Source organism: Ptiloglossa arizonensis, chromosome 2, assembly GCF_051014685.1.
Source record: "Ptiloglossa arizonensis isolate GNS036 chromosome 2, iyPtiAriz1_principal, whole genome shotgun sequence".
NCBI classification, from domain to species: Eukaryota; Metazoa; Arthropoda; class Insecta; order Hymenoptera; family Colletidae; genus Ptiloglossa; species Ptiloglossa arizonensis.
Genome location: NC_135049.1, coordinates 18,553,943 through 18,574,583, shown reverse-complemented (window position 1 = coordinate 18,574,583; position 20,641 = coordinate 18,553,943). Strand labels below are relative to the sequence as shown.

The 20,641-nt window shown below is 37.3% G+C and overlaps 2 protein-coding genes and 1 non-coding gene across 6 annotated transcripts in view; 2 read left to right on the top strand and 1 right to left on the bottom strand.

The window, feature by feature from the left end:
* The window catches only part of LOC143143693 (uncharacterized), a 103,475-nt gene extending 95,703 nt beyond the window's left edge, over positions 1–7,772 (bottom strand). The window contains exons 1-4 of the mRNA XM_076305266.1: positions 7,728–7,772; positions 7,300–7,493; positions 6,017–6,138; positions 5,789–5,916 (exon numbers count right to left, since the gene is read on the bottom strand). The gene's annotated coding sequence lies outside the window, so the exon portion shown is untranslated. The remainder of the gene's footprint in view (positions 1–5,788; positions 5,917–6,016; positions 6,139–7,299; positions 7,494–7,727) is intronic.
* Sprt (PDZ domain-containing protein sprite) overlaps positions 1–20,641 on the top strand; it is a 145,580-nt gene that overhangs the window by 94,485 nt on the left and 30,454 nt on the right. For 2 of the 4 annotated variants that reach the window (XM_076305260.1, XM_076305264.1), the window contains exon 1: positions 8,217–8,469. The exons of 1 other annotated variant lie outside the window; for it this stretch is intronic. The gene's annotated coding sequence lies outside the window, so the exon portion shown is untranslated. Of the gene's footprint in view, positions 1–8,216; positions 8,470–8,495; positions 8,631–20,641 lie in introns of those variants that run through there. One more of the 4 variants, XM_076305261.1, reaches the window with a different exon arrangement.
* Trnar-ucu (transfer RNA arginine (anticodon UCU)) lies at positions 3,929–4,001 on the top strand. Its single transcript has one exon. It is a non-coding gene; the product is annotated as a tRNA-Arg (tRNA).

Here is a 20,641-nt window from a genome sequence, read left to right as displayed (position 1 = left end):
AAACGTGTGCCCAAGTTCGAACCGAACGACGGATTCGTCAGAGGTACGACGGGAAACGGGTTATACTGATCCGACGACACTTCCCGTGGGCTAGAAAATCCATGGAGAACCCAGTGCGGAGGTACGCGCGCGTAACGCCTGCTACGAGGGAAGCGGTACCACTGAACGCTGGGGGGTTGCCACTCGGTAGGCGGCCTGGACTCTCGCTAGGGGCTGCTAACCGTAGGCCAGCCAGGGTTGCTGCTGACGAAACGACGCTCACGCCGACACGGTAGTTGTGGTAGTGACGAGGAACGGTGGTGGTGGTCGGACGGTAGACAGGAGTGGAGTATCGAAAGATCTCACCGCACGGAGCCACCTGTCGAGGTGTGGAACTTTTACGAAACTTTCGGTGCACCCGATCGTCGCCCGTTTGAAAACGATACGCGACGGTAGATTGATTAATAATCCTGCACAAGCACGTGTACGTATGTATCTCGAGAATGAAAAGTTGTCTTTTTCCGGAGCTTTCGTCGATCTGTTTCGATCTGTTCGTTACCTTGAGAGCGAATCGTTAGCGAAACGTGGATCACGGTTTTAGAAACTTTCGACTACCTTTGTTGAGAACGATACACCGAGGGTAGAGTGAAAAATAATCGTACACCCGTATGTATCTCGAGAACGAAAAATTGTTTCTTTTCAGGGGCTTTTTTCGACCTGTTTCGATCTGTTCGTTACCTTGAGAGCGAATCGTTAGCGAAACGTGGATCGCGTTTTTAGAAACTTTCGATCGTCTTTGTTGATATGTCACAACTTCGAGAATAATACACGAGGGTAGAGTGAGAAATAATCGTACACCCGTATGTATCTCGAGAACGAAAAATTGTTTCTTTTCAGGGACTTTTGTCCACCTGTTTCGATCTGTTCGTTACCTTGAGAGCGAATCGTTAGTGAAACGTGAATCACGTTTTTAGAAACTTTCGATCGTCTTTGTTGATATGTAACATATTTCTGTACGTCCATTAAATAATTATCAGTGGATTAATATACATATTGTGATTGTTTAATGTTATCAGTTGGTCGTTCGTATGAAAAATTACAAGTCCCAAAATCATTGACTTTAGAACGATACGTTTACGTTTCAACCCTCGTTTAAAGATACACAAGGTGATGGCGATGTAACCGATGATACAACCGGTCTGGGGGTGATTCTACGCGAAAAAATTAAATTGAAAGCGTAGAATAATATTTTGTCATACGAAACTTGGTTTTCGATAAAACTCGACTAAAATTGATTTTAAATATTCAACGAGTACACACATACTTTATTATGCGTCTACCCTCCCTCTACTTTACTTGGCACTTTACCTTATTTATCAGTACAGATATAACCAAAATTTGTCCGCTCTATTTACAATATCTGACTGCGTCATCGAATGACCTTATAACGAAAGAAACGAACGAATACTTTTTAGACGATAAAAACGAACCTTGTTGCGACTGCGTGCCAAAAACGAATAATAGAACACTATCAGCGATGTGTCACGTGCCAGATGAAAATTTGTCAGAAATATTCGGTGATATTTAAATTATCATTGCGTCGAGTTCTACGGTACGTTTGATTCTAGAAGAACGAAGAAAAATATCTGTCGAATGTTTACATGTACGATACGCGCGCGAAGAGAATGACCCTCGAGTTATAGCGGGTCCTACTCGTTCAGGGGTCATCAGGCCCGAGTAGTGGACCCCTGAACGAATAGGACCCGGTACAACTGTAGACGCAATCTCCTCGCGCGCGTAATATAGAATTGATACTAAAGAGAAATCTCAAATTTTGTTTTCAAACATTTGAAATATCACATTTAAATCTTTAAGTTTCTTTTAATTCTCCAATAAAGTGATCAATATTTTACTTTATGAAAGTAAGAGCTACTATGAAAGTAAGAGACACTAGAAAGTTGTTAGATATAGCATACTACCATTTTATTGAGAAATCTGTGCATTCAATAGAGAACATTCGTAATCTGTAATTATTTTTTTAAATTATTTCCCTTTACGAATTTTAAATATGAAACGAACACTGTTCAACGAATCAATTTGTCTCGCGTGTCGTAAGTCCATCACTACTGGTTTAAAGCGTACAATTTAACCGTATAATAAGCAATGAATGTTAAGCAAGTGTGTTATTACGTAGAAATGATAAATAGATTTTCCGTGGAAAGAAATTTACTGTTCCTAGAAAATGTCATGTTGCACTCTTAGAATGTCTCTGTAGATTTTGTATTTATTGTCTGTCCGATGTTTATTGTGCTTGATGGAGAGAACCGAAAAGCTGTGAAAATGAAACGCAAAGTAAAAGGTTTATTTGATTGAACGGGGGAAATCTTATTCTGATACGGCAGAAACAGTTAATAAAATTTACTTTACAGCGCGGAGAGTGATTCAACGTTTCTTTGGTAAAGAAAATGTAATGAATGCTCCGTGAAGTGGTCGATGGAAAAGGTTGAATAACGGAGAAAGAGAAGAGATAAATATAATAAAGAAAGATGCTAAAACTTCTTGAAAATTAACGGCACGACTTAAAGACAAGTGCGGTACAGAAATGCATCCTCTAACGACTCAAAGAATACTCAAAAGTGCTGGTTACGATTCAAGAGTAATAAAAAGGGGACCATTGATGTTTGAAATTACTCGAGATAAATAGTGAAAATTAGTACACGAAAACATTGAATTCTGAGACATGGAACTTTTTTCCAATTAAAGTAAATTTAATATTTTTCAATCTAATGAATAGATTTCCATTTGAACATCTAACCGATATTGTTCGCCTCGATTAATATTATATATCCTTGCTGAGGGGGAAATAAAATAGTTGGAACATTCGGTAACCTAATTCGTGGGAAGACCTTATGATTTAACAATTTTGCTTGTAACAACAATTCAAAATCAAATATTGTACAAATCTATCTGTAACGAAAATTTCCTTAAAGCTACCTTATTTTTTAAACCGTCATCGTGACTCAACCCCTCTAACCCTTTGTGCGGACGTTTGAGTGGTAACCGTGTGGGACAGAGTCGTTCACTGGACGATGTCCAGGTAAACGAAGAGGACTCGTACCAAATGGGTCTGTGGTCGAGAAAAACCATTTTCGAAATTAGATTTTAGGCAGTTCAGAAAAGGTTGGAGTTATACTGGCTATAGATGGAAATACAATATTGTTTATGAAAAGGTTAATTCTAGAACTAGTAGTTTTTGAATGCTAGTTTTCATTTTATCGTGAAATATTTATGAAAATACGATTAATATCAAAAGCTATAAATAACATTGAAAACTTTTAAAATAAGATTTTGAATTGCTGTTGTAAACAAAATTGTTAAATCATAAGGTCTTTCCACGAATTAGGTTACCGAATGTTCCAACTATTTTATTTCCCCCTCAGCAAGGATATATAATATTAATCCAGACTTCAATAAATAATTCATTAAGAAATTTAAGATGTACTGTTTAAAATACATCGTTTACTTTGGTCTCTTAAAACAAAAACTTGAGAATCTTTTTCCTATCAGTATATGTAGTCATTAAACTAATCATAAAATTTTAATAGCAAATTTCATTGCAGTATGTACGTGTATAATAATAAAACAATCTTCAAAGTAAGTGTACCAGAAGCAACTATAGAGGATGTCTCTAAGTGATGTTCTCGATTGATTGATAATTGAAATATAAATGATTATGATTATGTACACAAATAACAAAATATGATAATCGTTTAATAATTATGATCGTTCAATCTGTCTTTCAATACACTTTTATAAGTGTGTATTATACATATGAATGAAAGCATAATCTATATCGACATAAGGAATTAAATTTAGAAATAAATGTTTTACTACTTGTATATTTATTTCTGTACATATCATAATCATATATTTTCGAGTAGAAAATATAGTCCCTTTGGCGCAGAGGATAGCGCGTTGGACTTCTAATCCAAAGGTCGCGGGTTCGATCCCCGCAAGGGATGATCTGTTTTGCTGTTAGTGATAAAATTATAAGGAAACACATATTTTTCTTAAAAACAGAGAAGAGAAAACTATTCACATAAGGGACCTAGATTATACTTTTACTAATAATAATCTTGCAAATAATTTGCAATTGAATATTTTTATACATAGATTCTTAATTTATTTAACCCGTTATACATTTTGTTATATACTTGGTCTCATTATATATGTTCAATAATTAAAATTATATATTCGTTACCAACAATAATAAAAGACAATATTCAAATGACTGATCAAGCGAATTTAGTATAATCGTATGTAATATTTGCCAATAGACTTTCATTTTTTTAAATTTCTTTTTCCGTTTACGTTTCAATAAAGAATATTTAATTTTTAAGGATAATACATCCAAAAGAAATGTATAACTGAAAATTAAGTTTAAAATACTTTCTAAAAACATTTTGTTTATTTAAAAAAAAAATATATATATATATATTTTGTATCGCGAAGAAATCGGCAAGCAAAGTATGTAGCATGGCTTGCATACTCTATCTCTATTGAGTTAACTACTATCGAGTCAGAATTTTAAAAAATAATAAAATGCCTCTTTGAACAGAAACGTTCCATTTTTTTTAAACTAAATACACAACACTAATAATTATAATCTAAATGTAATACATTAAGCGTATAATATCACCTAATGAATTTGTATCTAATTCAGGAATTTAATTTCTTTAGTCGATGAAATACTCGTTACGATCAAATGTGTCGTAAAAGATTCAGAGCTTGATGCGTTCTTTACGCGATGAAGCAGAGTGGAATGGAAATGGAAATGCGAGGGTAAGAAAACTGGAGCGCAAGTTCCCAAGTCAGATCAACAGTTGCCATTACTGGACCGAAATAAGTAAACGTACAAAGACCGAATCAGATTTTCTTTTCTCGGATAGCCGTAATGTCATTGTTAAGTAACGGACCAAATCCAATCACTTTAATTGCCTATTGAAAACGTTGTAATTCTGTCCGCAGAATGACAATCTGTTCGTTTACATAAGGTTCAATACGAATACGAGACAACATTGAAAATTAATTAATTTATTCAACGAGATATCGCTGCAAATTACCTCCCTTTATTCTATGCACAGCTGCGCTCAGCATAAAAATATAAATTATCAATGTAGCTGGTTACTCGTTACAAGAAAAGCGAAAAATTCAAAGTTTAATATCAATGTATAAACTTGTAAGATAAAAAAGAAATCGACGGTTAAATCGATATTAAAATTAAAATTTATACTGCTTCTTTAAAGCTACTTAACAATTTGTCCGAAACGCGAGTTCTTTTTAACAACTTCAAAAGTGCAACACCCATTAAAATAATATAGGCGATTGTAAAAATGAAGTACGATATGTCGTAAACGGAATAAAAAAAAAAAAGAATAAATTGTATCCCGAAAGAGTAATTTCGTTTAAATTACAGTTATCCTGCATCAGAAATTGATGCAGGTTCGTATATTTATTATTGTTATTAAATATAAGATAAGGTCAGAGAACGGTTCCTCTGTCAAAGTCCGATTGGTCATAAGACCAGTTCTCTACACGGGGTATGTTTTATCCAAGAGCGTCAAATAAACCCCGCTTCTTGGAATTGGTGACGTTTTTACGATACGTGAACAGCATGAGCACAGGAAACCTACTCACGGAAGTGTCCCTATGAGTGTACCGTGCTACCTGTCGCGATAAACTAAAGAGTGGTTTGATTACCGGGCCAAACACCCGTCGAGGACACACTGACGACCATTGGGTCACCTACCTTTCTCCGTCGAGATTCTCATTGATTGTGACCATTCTCCCTAAGCAGCCCTACACTCGCTCCACGATCGTGTGTGTGTGTGTCTATTCGTCTCACAGCGTACCGATACTGCAAGGGTATACCCCTATCTGTAAATGATAATTGAACACGCGTTAAGTATACTCTTATTTCTCGGGTGATTCGCGATATATCCAATAACGAAAAGGTATACAATTCTCGTGTAATTACCTCGTGTGTTCCTAAAGCTATTAACCGTTTCCTACGGCGTGTTTAAGGAAATCACCGACTGCAGCGTAAGAGGTATTATAGTCGCATCAAACTCAATTGGTCGCTCAAGGGCATTTCTCTGCCTATAAATTACGGTAGATACAACTTCTATTTTTATACTATGTCAGCTTGCGTCCCTGACAATGATAAATAGGGAGCGTGTGCCTGTAATTTTGCACGAAGAAATGACAAATAAAACGACGGGATAGGCTAACGGTACGGTGGGAATAAATTCCGAAGGGACTTCGACAACCGGTCGATTTTAATCTGACTACAGTACGTATGGTTTTTAATCTTGAACCCCCCCGTGTATTTTATTTCTCGTTACGTTACTGAAAAATGAAGAATATAAGGCTGTTGAATTTGAAACACGTCACACATATCCAATCGTACGTGAAAAATTAAATATTTTTAGGGAACAATGAGAAGAGAAATAAATTGGTTATTTTTCATTGTTTCAAGTGAAGTAGTTTTTCGAAAAACACCGCTCAACATTGGGAAAGATTATAAATTGACTACGGAGTACACGAGGGAAAATTATATCGCACGTGTAAGCGCGAGTTTGAAAGATGGAATTTAGAAGGTTATTAAGGGGAGAGGACAAAGAAAATAATAAAAGAAAGGAAGCGTGGAGAGGGGTTTAAGAAAGAAAATTGAGATACATTGGGCAGGTAGAGAGGATAATGAGTGAAAGGGAGAAGAAGCATGGGAAGGAGGAGTGTGTGAGAGAGAGAGGGCCGGAAAGTAGGACAGGAGCATGGAGGGTATGGGTGAAAGAAGAAATGCGAGAGTGCGAAATGAAAAGATGGATGCAAGAGTAGAGCGATGGGAGCGTGACGAGGAAAGGAAAGACGAGAAAATAGTGTCAGATGAGAGGTGAACGCCGAAGACGAGACAAGCAGGGGGTTACGAGTGTAGCGAACTTATCGTGCTGGATAAAATGTGACAAAGAGGGACGAAATGTGCCTAAGAGAGGATCTTCCGGGGAGATACGTATACGCACTTCGTACAGATATAAAAAAACATAGGGAGAAAACATCGATCAAAATGAAACTCTCCGTGTAATTACGTCAATTACGACATCGCGGTAAGTAACAGTCGCGAAACGAATCGGGGAGATTAAGAAAGGTAAGATACGTAGAATCAAAAATTTTTCATAGTCGAAAAAATACACGTACGCGTACAAAAACGATTATTGTTCGTTCTAAGTTTAAATTTATCAAATATTGCTCTTATTTACTCACTTTTGGCATATTCCATTCGCTTTACTCGTGGGACGTTACCACTCGGTTCAAACGATTCCGTCCAAATCACATATGTATCGATGGCACGACCCGCATTTCGATTTCCGATTGGTTAAATGTGTCTCACCAATCGTATTCCACCAATAGGAAGCCTTGCGCTTTTCGTGCATTGGTGTGATATAGAGAATACGAATCTACGAACCGTAATTATCGAGAAACAATTAAATCGAAACGTTCGAAGCTCTTCAGGAGAGAAATTATGCTATCTATTATGAAAATTAAGCGCACACGCTCTTACGTAATGCATAAATCATCTCTCTTTCATTGCCGTTCAAATGTATCTCCAACGGTCGAATATTTTATCGAACGATCGTTACGATAGAACGCCTACAAATATATCGCATAAATTATATTTTTTCGTTACTTACGTTAAATGGTTCCTTCTAAGAAGCGCGAAGAAACCCGTTTGACCGTAAAAAACGATGAATCTAAATCCAACCCGCTGGCGGTCGAATATTTTCGTTATTCGTTGTCTAAGAATTTCGTAGGCGTCGAAAGAGTGACCACAAAAGACCAAGGCTCGATCCGTTCGATTCTGCGAGCGGTTTTCGATTTTCGATTTTCGATCGCGCGAAGCAGCTGCGGGTCGCATCGATCCGTAGAAATGATTTTCGATGTTGACTCGTAGGGTGCCCGCTATTGTCGCTGCGAGACGCAAAATTTCGTTCGAAATGGTGTGGCTATAGCGAATTGTGATCACATGCTTTCACGTTTGTAGCAGGGTCGTAAGGAACTTACCTGGTGGGTTCCGCACGAGCCTATCAGAGGGATGAGTTTAAAGAGGCCGCGCAGTATAGGTTCGGTTCGCGTGTGCCCTGACGTGGAAAGCCGGTTAGTCGGTCTGAATCCTTCGTGCCGGCTGCATTTACTGGAACGCTCCGGTCCGTTTCCAAGTGTATCCGCGCGTTCCGTAGGTCGGCGTGTAGCTGTGTTTCAGTTCCATTCCGGTGAATCGTCGTACGAAATATTCTCCGCGTGCGCTAAACTAACCAAGTACCGGTCTCGGTTTGCGATGTGAACGAATAGTTGATCTCGATGAATGTCTACAATGTGAAGTGCACGTGGCTGGGATTTATAACAATGTCGAGCCTGAGCCTGCGCGCGAGGAAAGTACGTTGACTTTGTTTTCATTCTAATTCTAGAATTGCGCACGCGTACGGTCACCTCTGCACGAACGTTCCGGATTAACTTTGTAAACAACGTCCACAACACGAACTACGCAGTAACGTGGCGTGTCGGAGACGATTACTTTCGGGATTTTCGTTACTCTGGTAAGACACTTTCGTCTCTAACTTCGATAGAATGCCATTATTCTTTGCAATCGATCGTGATTGCCTTCGTGGGTGCAATTAATGTCTTACGTGTACCTGTTGTACAATTACAAACGCCGGTTTCCACGCTCGTAGTACGGATGTAAATTATGTATTCGCTGTATTCATGAAATTCACGGGAAAAAGATTAATTGCGATGGTAAAGCAATTACCAGATCGTGGAGCGAACGACCGAAGACTATCATTCTCTACCGGAATATTAAAAATAAATATTCGAAACGAACCCAAGCCAAATGTAACATAACCCTGGGTCGTATTATCCTTTACGCTTTCAAAGATATACGTTAGTGTTATATATGTATATACATATGTATATACGTCAGTGCTTTATAAATTTCGATCGTTAACCGTAACTGGATCCGCAATGTTCATGAACTTCGTAAAACCGTATAATCGCAATGTTAAATTGTTAATACTTGGCATTAAAAAGCAACGCAGTGTGTTCGTTAGCAAATCTCATTTACGATTCGATGAATTACGCATTAAGTACTGAATACTTGATATTAAAATAACTTACATTTTGAAGTTCAAACTCTAGAAGAAGATAGCCTTCCGCATTACGATCTGCATTCTTAATGAATTTTCTTGAAAAGAATTTGTGCATATAACGCTTCGATGGGAACAAATTGAAATATAAAAAAACGTGTGAATATCTAGAATATGTGTGACTTTTGTTACCTTTCTCTTATTGTGTGCACATTTTTTCATATTTCGAGAGTTTAAAAAATATTACACGCATCAGAATCTGCATTTTGAAGCAAATATTAATTATAACCTTACAATCAGTTTTCGGTAAATATTTCTAAAATTCACAATAGTCGAATTACGATTATTTAAGTCCGGTAGTGCTCTTCAAAATTGTTAGGAACGATGCGTAAACTATTTTAAAATTACGTTGTATTGACTGAAAACTGTGCCAACGATCTTTCAAAATATTGACGCGTTTTGTAAAAATTTCGATACTGTTGTATATTTACCCTCCTTTGACAATAGGTGTCTGGTAAAAATTCTCGTATTCGTTGCAGTATACGGCATTTGAAAGAACATCTGCTTCCTGGGAACAAGAAAACCGTAATTGTAGAACGTATATATCAAAGTCAGTCGGGACGTGCATGAGTTAAATCTCACACCTTTTCAGAATCTATGGAAGATGGATTGTGTACGATTATTTCTACAAATTTGAAATTTCCACGTCAATAATACTACCGACAAAGACATGTTTGTCGCATAAAGATACACATTACGTAAAGATTTTACAGCTTTTGAGTAATTTTTATTTTTAACATCAACGAAACATTATTTTTTGATTTCGAGAATAATAGATACGAGTTTTATTTACGTCGATGCTTCGACCTAAGGTGAAGGTCATCTTTTGGATAATTCAATATCTTATTCCAGAACGAACAAAGGCATGAAAAAAATTTTCTTTTACGATGTTTTTTTCATTTGTAGATAAATTAGAGTTATTTTTTACACGGTAGAAAAAGATAAAGAGATCGACTAATTCATGTAAAATGTATATATCATAACATGAAGTTTAACCTCGATGAGGAGGCAGTATGAAATAATCTCCACTTCTATAAATAATAAATGTTCACACATGTTTTATTTATTTTATTTTATTAAGGTCACATTTACCTCGTAGTTATCAGTGATCACTTGTGTATACATCGACACATATTTAACAACATACAGAGATACACAAACTTTGTTCAACATTATACAAGATTCTGACAAAAGATCAAATTTATGCTGCAACTTAATTAATGGTTTACTGAGAAGATATAATCGCAGAAATTGCAAATCTTTCGGAAAAATTGAAATTCAATAAGACGATACCTTTGTCCAAAGGATCTCTTTGAAATTAAATTAAATTATTTATTTAATTTCGCAATCATTTTTCTTATCATTGTATACAGAGAATGCTCAATACGAAATGGTCGATCTGATTTTCGGTCCTAAAAATTCAACGATTCGTGGGATTATTAAAAAAAAAAAAAAAAACTATTACACGCATAAATTACAAGTTCTGTATCCTTTCTTGTTCGATTTTCGAATATTTTTCATCGTTAACATTATTCTCACAGTCCTTCGCAAATTGACTCGCCATTTCTTGCGTTTTATAAATTATATAGGCGGTTAAAGTGCTCTTACTACCATTTACATATTGCGTTACTTTCCTCAATTTCCTTCGCCCGGTTTGTCTATGTATTACCATGTTTTCATACGATTCGAAGGGGAATGGCTCGTTCACGCGAACAAATTCGAACTAATCTAATTAGCCGTGCGAAAGTTCTCAAAGTGCAATTAAGACCGCCCAAGGAAAAGCGAATCGAATGTACCGTTAATCTAACATTAATTTCATAACAAGTGGCTGGTCTACTCGCGCAACGTGTGAAATGCAAATGGGATCGCCGGTGTGTACGCGGTGTACAACGTGAACAATTTTTTGTTGCAGACCCGACTACCTCTCACGTACACCGCCACGTTACCCAGAAAATTACGCAGTGTTAAATCAATCCACGCGTTAATTATTTGACACATATATCACGATTCAACCTATAACGAAGCACGTTCGAAAGAAACGCGTTTAACGGAGCAGTGAAATAAATAATACTGTACGATAAATACATATACATATATATTCGTAAAGAAATACCGAGACGCAAGTAAAAATCGTTCGAATTCCGTTCGAAGTAAAAGAAATCAAAGTTAAATTTGAAATTTTCAATTTATTTTTAGGTGTATATCGTTGCTGAAACTCGAGGATCGAAAAATTAAAAGAAACAAAAAATCGTGTACTCGTAACGCAAGAATTAATTCAGCAAGCGTTAAAAAGTATTATTGCAGATTCATCTGAACGTTCGGCACGAAACGATTACACGTGACGATTCTCGGTACAATTTTAACTGTAAGTTTCGTATATATATAGGTGGAATTCCAGTGAAACGATATTTAAGTATCGTGAATCGTTAGCCACGCTTCGAACGAGTAAAAACCAAAAGAGTACGGTGCACGAAGGAAGAAACGGAACAACAATTGCAATCGTGGTTGCAAAAACCGTTGGTATCGATACTCGCGAGAGAGGTTTTCGGGAGTGACGATTACCGATTGTAATCGCGAGAAACTTTTACGAGGGATTCACGGTTACAAGCTTAACGGAACGAACATGGAAGGAGAACGGATGAAGGAACAGTTACAGCGGGAGGCTACCAAAATAACGGGGGACCGTATCGCCAAGCTGAGACGAAGCACTCGCAATCGAGAATCTTACGACGAGATCGTGGAACTCGAGGCGGAATTGCGACGGGCGTATATCGCCAAGGAGCTGCAAGCTCAGTTCGTGGAAAGGGAGAACGAACGTTACATCGAGAACGTTCGTAAAGAACACGCGGTGAAATTGACGCGGCTCGAGCAGCAGGCAGCCACTATCAAGGAAACTTGTCGAAGGTCCGAGGTGCTTAAAAAATCCGAAGATTACCGGCGACAGCTCGCGGAACAGATAACGCGCAAACAGGAGGAAAAAGCTATCATGGCGGATGAAGAGCGCAGAGAAAGGGAAGTCCTTACGGAAGTTGACCGAATAAGGGAACAATGGGAATGGTCCAAGGCGCGTGAGATGAGGGACGAGTTATCGGAGAGTACGAGACGGGAGCGTTCGATACTGCAAGAAATGAAAGAGATACGCGGCGAGGAGATGGAGGAACTCGAATCGATGAAACGACGCCAAGACGAGGAATATTTACGGGAGATCGATCGACGTAACGAAGAGGCGGGAAAACTACGCGAGACGAGAACGCGCAACAGGGAACAAGTGGTACGCAAAATCGCCAACACCTTGATGAACACCGAGACCCTGAAGCGAGAGAGGGAGACACTGATCGCGGAATTGATAGCCGAGGATGTGAAACGCGAGCTCCTGGCCAAAGAGAAAGAAACGATCGTTAGGAGGGAGAAGATGAGGGAAGAACTGGCGGCTAATTTGGAGGAACAGATCCTTTTCACGGAACAATGTAAATTGCGTTTCGTCGAGCGGGATAGAACATTCGCGGAAGAAATCATGAGGAAGATTATGGAGGACGAGAGAACCGCCAGACTCACCGCGGAGGCTAAACGAAGAATGCAGTTACAGTATAGAGACGAGTTGGTACGGTTGATCGAGGAACGCCGCAAGATTCGAGAGGAAGAAATTGTAAACATGGAGGTGGCCGCACGGGCTGAAAGTAGGCGCGAGATGATTAATATGGAACGCGTTAAGGACGAGAGGAGACTGTTACTGGAGAGACACGCGTCGAATGTCGTTGATTATCTCGATAAAAGTCACTTCACCGATGAAGAGCTGGAGATCATTGCAAAATCGTTACGAAAGTGAATGGTAACACTGACGTAATAACGTGTTTGGATGATCGGGTGGAAAGACGAGGGGACGACCATTCTCGGTATAATTGTACAAACGGAAAGGACCCTGTTAAACTTGTATTTACATTAAGAGGCAACGAAGATCGGAAACATTGAATAATAATAATAGAGACGCGAAAGGTCTAGGAAGATCCACTCTTCCAAATATGCTCGAGGCGTGACACTGATTAATCGGTAATTTCACACCGGCGACGAGAATTAATGACCAAGTTAAATAAAACTTCGTCTCGTAGTCACGATTCGCGTTATAATAAAACGAATTCATTACTGTCGCTCACCTCGGCGATTTCCATTGTGTCATACGTATAAAGACAATACGCCGCGTACTCATTTTAGAAACGAGGCTCGCAAGTGATGAATGTTATTACACGGTGGATAGAAAAATCTAATTATCCAAGTAGTATTACGTTCAAATTGGATAGTTAATCGCTCGCGTATAATGTAAATGGTTATTTTTACTAAACGTAATATTCTTCATTTTCTGTTTCGACGAGGCTATTAATCATGAAGCTAGTAATTAGCGGAAAATTGCACGGTAAAATAGTTTTGGAAACATAATCAGGAACAGCTGTTACCCGTGAAAAGTATCAAACTCTTTGATCGAGAAAATTTCTAATGTTGAAAGATTGCAAACTTTTGGAGTATGTGTCGAGTTTCCAACATCCAAGAGACGATCGAGAAACAATTAAACATTTTAGCTAGTGTACTCTTTCAATTCATATTTTAGAATCTTACATTTTTATAGAATATTGTTCTGCATACATTACATATCACTGTTTTCTAACAAACCTCACGTGTAACTATTTTGTAATAAATCTCCCATGAGATACATTCCGTCGTGTCTTAAGAATATTAATTAAAATTATTATCCACACAATGATCCTAACCAGCTCCCGAACAACAACGGATTAAACGTATTCCTAATCATCTTGTCGACATGGGAACTTCAACTTCTCGATGTATCGTAACAGATAGAAAAGGGTACACTAAAGGCATCTGTCGGCAGGTGGTACTAATTATGAAAACATTCTACGATACATCCTGTACAAGGTTTCGTTCAAAAGATTTATGAGAAGTTTAGTTACCCTGAGCTTAGAATTATGCAGCATGAACAATTTAAATGGTAACGACCAGGTATCTGTTGCATATGAATATGTAAGAAAACGTTCAAGACAAAGTTAAACTGTTCGGAGAGGCAATCATAGCGGCAGGAAAGGATTTTTCCCAAGGTCGTTTCCATTGAGATTTCAAGGTCGTCGATATTTTCGTCTCGAGATTAATGAATTGACAAACTATACAAATTTACAACGTTGCAAGTTCTGGTAGCGCGAACACCGCTGAACGAAACTCGCGGGAACAAAATTTTCTCGAGGCTTGATTTTTCATTTTTCGAACATCGTAGAAGAGGCAAGATTCAGAGGTGAGATAAACTTCAATTTTTATCGAGTTACCGAAAACCATGGATCAATATAGTCTGAATGTGTATTAAGGGAATACTCACCGTGCAAAAATGTTCTCCGGGTTCCTCCCGCGGCAAACTGTATCGGAAATTGTGGAAGACATTCCATTGAATATTAAAGAATGCATGAGGCTTCGGTAACGGGTGCCGAGCGCATTACTCTCAGAATTGCGAGCGCGGTATTGGATATCAATTTTAACCGACGTTGAGTGGAAAGAGAGAACTTTGAAGTGGTCAACCCGTTCCCCAGATCTCATTTCATGAAATTTTTATCTACGGAGTAAACTAAGGAACACTGTTTCTCACGAGAAAAATACCGGAGTATATAAAGCAAAGAATTACCGCGGCATGTGCGTCAATTACACCGCAGGAAGTAAAAACAACCTGTGCAGATCATCGATTAGGCGCGTCAGTTCTGCATTGATGTCAGTAGCCATCATTTTCAGCACCTGTTCTAGCTTCGTGTTACGTTAATTATAGATAAATATCTTAAGATTAGATGGTCAGAATAGCGTGGAGGTGAAGGTTGCTAATTTATCTTCCTATTCTTAATGAAGACGTTAAACTCTTGAAAAGAAAAATAACTTTCGGGGAAAATATTGTTCCACCTTTGTGTTTGCCTCTTCGAGCAATCTAACTTCATTCCCACGAGGGTTTTTAATACCCTTGATCGATGGAAATATTAAAATTTCCCCACTTGAATGATTCATCCTGTCTATTTTGAACACGGAATTATATGTTTTTAAACAATTTCGATCTGCAAACTTGCGTTCCAACCGGTTTCATGCTTGCTAATTTATACAGAGAGAAGTGAATATTAATTTATTAACCGAAGCATTGAAGCGTAGTTATTTATCAAAGTGAAATAAACGACTTTGTCATAAATTACCGTCTTTGAAGTAACTGAACGCAATCATGATATTTAATTAGTACAAAATGTAATATTCAGAAGATACTTTTGCTTCGTTTACAACTACTCGTATCTTACTGGTATTTAAATTGTTGTTATATTAAACATTAGAGGGGGTGGGGGTGGCAACGAGAGAATGTGCGCATTGAAAACGCAATGAAATATATTTAACGTACAATAGTTGAATCTTTCGAATGATTCTCAATTTTAAATGTTACTGAACTATCGACAAAGCATTGTTATTTCATAGCGCGCACAGATTAATCGTGTCTAGGTTAGGTGTTGCAGAATGTTGGAGATGCTCCGTCACGCGATCAACTGCATAATGATTCTGCGCATCTGTGTCGCGCAACCACCGAGCATCTTGGTGTGCGAGACCGGGACACGTGCCGAGGAGGAGAGGGAGTAGCATGAACTTGGCCATTTGTCCCTTAGCTAGCAAGAATCTGTGCAGCTCGGTGTACTTACGGCATGATTCAACAAATCTCGCCGTAGATCGTTAGCTGTGTTTGTAAACACTGTCTATACCACTGTATTATACGTTAGGCAATAGCACTCTGAGTATACGGTCATCATTTTTAGTTTAGGAGCCCGATAGACGAATAATACAGATACAATGTTGAAGAAAATTTTCTCCAAGATAGATATTATAATAAATATATAGTCCAAAGAAACATAGTTTATTTGCTATAAACGTTTCGACTCTCAATTTGAGTTCTTGTCAACGTACAAAGTATAATCGTTCGTATCTAAATATGTACAATTTTGCAATTGTAAAATTTCGATTTGTAATTTTTTTTGAAGAAGAGAAATCAGATTTTACAAATTTTCGTTATAGACAATAGCTTTACTTGGAAATAAATGGTTCGGTGATACTGCATCGTGACATTTTAAATAATAACGTTTAATTGGAGACATTAGGTCGAGGGATCGGATCGTTTGAATTTCTGTGATTGTTGCTGACGTGTCTCGGTAACCATAAGGATCTGCATTAATTAAAGTCGGCTATAAAGCAAGCAGTTAATCTGTTCATTGGCATTCGTAATTAAACGGAACCATTATAGAGAATCGTATTCGACCGGGCTTATAATGGCTTCAACTTTCAAACTCGATACCGAGGTCTGGGATTATTTTCGAGTTCGAAACTGTTTCGCAATACGCGTAACAATGAAACGAAGTTCAACAATGTGCATAATACGATTACACGAGTTGTTACAAATTCAAAGTTTCTCGGTACAGAATTATAAAAGACTTATAGAATACAAAGTAGAAACGTATTCTTGGAAAACGATAAATACACTGTCTCGATGTTATAGGAAATGCAGCATTGAGGGAAACTTTTGCGATACGAGTACCGTTGAATATACGTTGCTTTAATCTTACATTCGATTTGCACGTATTTTTCAAATGGACAAATCCACCTTTCAATGCTTCCACGAATTCGAAACTGCAATTGTAAAGCTTTTCGTCTACCAAGTTACGCAAATACGTAACATAACGGTTGCATATAGTACATCTTACGTTCAAATAGAAATGTATCATTAGCAAACAAAATACGATAGTGTACGTAACAACGGAAGCTGTTACAAATGCAAATTGTTGTCGCGTTGGTTTCAATTTTCCCATTCAATGTTAAACGATATTTAATTGGTAATTCTGGTACACTGTATACAAAATTTGAAGCTCTTTTGGAGATTTATTAACTTTTGAGCAAGTTGAAGAAATTTTTGAAGCAGTCACATTTGTGAAGCACAAAGATACTCTAAATTTCTCATTCAATTTTCCCATTCAATGTTAAACGATATTTAATTGGTAATTCTGGTACACTGTATACAAAATTTGAAGCTCTTTTGGAGATTTATTAACTTTTGAGCAAGTTGAAGAAATTTTTGAAGCAGTCGCATTTGTGAAGCACAAAGTTACTCTAAATTTCTCCTAAATAAGTTTTAAATCCTTCCACTCTAGATATTTATATCTCAACTGTTCCACAACCCAGGAGGGCTAGTGGCTTATATCACGAGGATGAACGGATGAACCCCCTTCACAGGAAGTACTTGTGCGGACCATTTCCTTCTCTTAAGTTGCAGTCTTTCTTCGACACGTGACGATCATGGCCCCTTTCAACAATCAAGCATCTTCCTTCCATGGTGCACAAAGCCTTCTTTCTTTCTTCTAAATCTTTCCCCTCGTTATTTTCAGACATCTCGTTTTCCAATAATTCTATCTCCAGAGATGGGTAGAATTTTACTCGAATAAAAGACGACGAATACAACGATTCATTCTCAATGTCTATCTGACCGTAAAAATTCTAATTTTTACTCAACGAGTAACGGATAAAAAGTTCATCTTACATTCATTGTTGCTCATCTTTATTTACACAAAAATTATGCTCCTCTTTGACTGTTCACGAGTAGGTGGATTTATATTTTATAGCAATTTATTCTCATTTTAATTCGTACAAGTTTAAGCACACGTGTATTCGAATAAATTTATCCGAGTGAATGCACGTCTGCATAATGATTTATACGTCCACGTCCAGGACACATTTCTTTTATTTCACTTATCGTGAGGATTGACAGTCTTATGACAACGTAGGAGCGTTACGTTGTTTTCTTATTACTGCCTTGTCGTTAATGTAATTCTTATTGCTCCTAAGGTAGAATTAAGGTTGGGTCAACGAAACAATCGACTTGGTTAGTGGGAGTTCCAGGGACGAGTGCCCCACTCTCTACCCTAACTCCTACAGTCTCGGTCGCTACTAGCAAAGTACATGTTCGAGACATTTTACCGTATATTAATATTGTCCAATACGAATTGCATACTCATTATTAATTTTTAATTCGTCGTGCATTGATATGGTTCTTTCTTCGTGTCGCATGTTGCCATGTAATGTTTCCATATTTAATGTGCCTTTAGAAATCAGAATAAGGACACGTAAAATTATAATAAATGGTGTACGCGTTACACCGAAGCAACTGCACGTCTACTCGATGAATTATTGGTCATTCTTTTTTATCAACAATACAAAATTTTATACAATTTATTCGATAATTTCTATTCACTTTTCAACGAAGACAGACCTTATATTCACACTTACGTACAACACGAATTACTTTAAGTCCATTCAGTCACGAATCCATTCTTACGACCTAATATTATTCGACAATAATATCAATTGACTATAAACACTAGGGAAATTATTCGACGAAAGGTTACATGTTCCATTTATTAATATTCGAATCGTATCTTTCGTTTAAAATTGATTAAATCGGTAATTATGCATGGATTCTCTGCAATTAATTTCCTCGTCAAGCTGCGAATTAACGGTTATTTTATCAAATTTATTTACCCCGTATTTCACGACGTTTATTTACTATTCATTTATACGTATATAAATAAAGTAACAATGTGTAATTTGCTTTTACATAAATCTTGTACGATTGGATACGTAGTCGCAATTGTTTTCCTTTTGGCTATCAGAGTATTCCAGATAGATGTGTCCCTTGATTCCGTGTTTCGCTTTAAAGTATAAACGCTTACGAAAGTCGGTCAACGCTACTTGGCGACTTAAACGTGGTAATATTTCACGTTGTAACAGCCCTTTAAGTGTCGCATTTCCTCGTACATCCAAAGTACAATGCAGTCGCAGCACTCGTGCTGCGCCATGAACTCGAAAAGATGAAAGAAAACGGTTTCGTTCGCCAATTAACGCTGCTCAAAGATGGCAATTAATTTTTTCCCTTACAACTCCTCTTTCTACAATGTTTTATCACATTCTTATGCCGCGCGAACATCTGTGTTTATATAGTCCTTTTCTCGTTAGATGTGATCGCTAATTTGTAATACCAAAATGTGCATAAAAGGTGGCTACGTTTGTTTTTGGTTAATTATCATACACTTTCGTTGACCGAATAATTAACTATACTCGTGTTTACGCATTGATATGTATAATACAAAGAATATTTGTACATTTTTCTAATATTTTAGAAAAATGTGAATTGTTGTTTTTTATACGCCATTGAGAAGGTATCAGATATAAAATGTGATCGCGTTAAACAAACAATGCTATCGAGTAAAGTCACAAAGTCGTTTAAAATAACAATGTTATCGAGTAAAAGGGGAAAGTGCTCCGATACTTACGATAAAAAGGTACTTTCGCGATTTGTTGATAAATCTTTCCCTTGGATATCTCTTCTACTCGCAAATGCAGTTCCCAGTGGCAATTTTGCGTTTCCATCTCCTAAGATTACAGGAACAGGAAACTTGAGGAGTAGCGGAATACTGCTAAACCCCCCTCCTCCTTGAAGATAATACTTAACAGATGTTGCAGCACCAGAAACTAGGAACCAGTGCAATATGCGATAAAGTGCATTACCCGTAAATTCCTTCGATCCTGTAAATTAGACGTGTTAGTGAATAATATTTGAATTCGAAACGTTTAAGGTTGTACACGATATAACAAACGGAACGAGTTAATAACAGTGTCTATGAAAGTATCGGAGAACAAGAACCATTCGATGGTAATTAACGTCCATTTACCATAGATTGCGTTTAGATATAAGTAACCGAGTTAATTTTATTACTGGAGTTACACATCATTCCCAATGAATCTAATAACGCGTCTTGTAAATTATTCTATCGCTTGAACTGTAATGGTACAATCACGGTAAAAAAATTCACAAGTTTATCAATGCTCCCTGATGTAAAACGTAACTTTTAAAAAATGATTGGACTTTTATCGATATTACCCAATTTCATATGCAAGAGGGAATACGGATTACTTTTCTATAGTATAATGACTCACGATCAGTCACACCCAGTTCAGTTGCACCTCGTTCTGACTTGTATGTACATCTTGTTATCTATTCAATCGCCTTATGACAAATAGTACGCTGACAGCGATCATCCATCGTCACGTTATAGTCCTATTGTGCGCCATTGTATCAGAGCTTTAGAATACCGAGTACTGCTACTGTAAGCTATACAGTTATTTTATCGTTTATTCGACCGCCTTTGCAGCAGATCGCCTTACGATACCATAACCTCCTGTAACTCATACGCGCGTTTCTTATACCTTTCTATAGTTCTATTCTATAACTCGTCCATTTTTTTTCAACGACACACTACTGTGCACATATCCGATATATATATATTCACAATTAC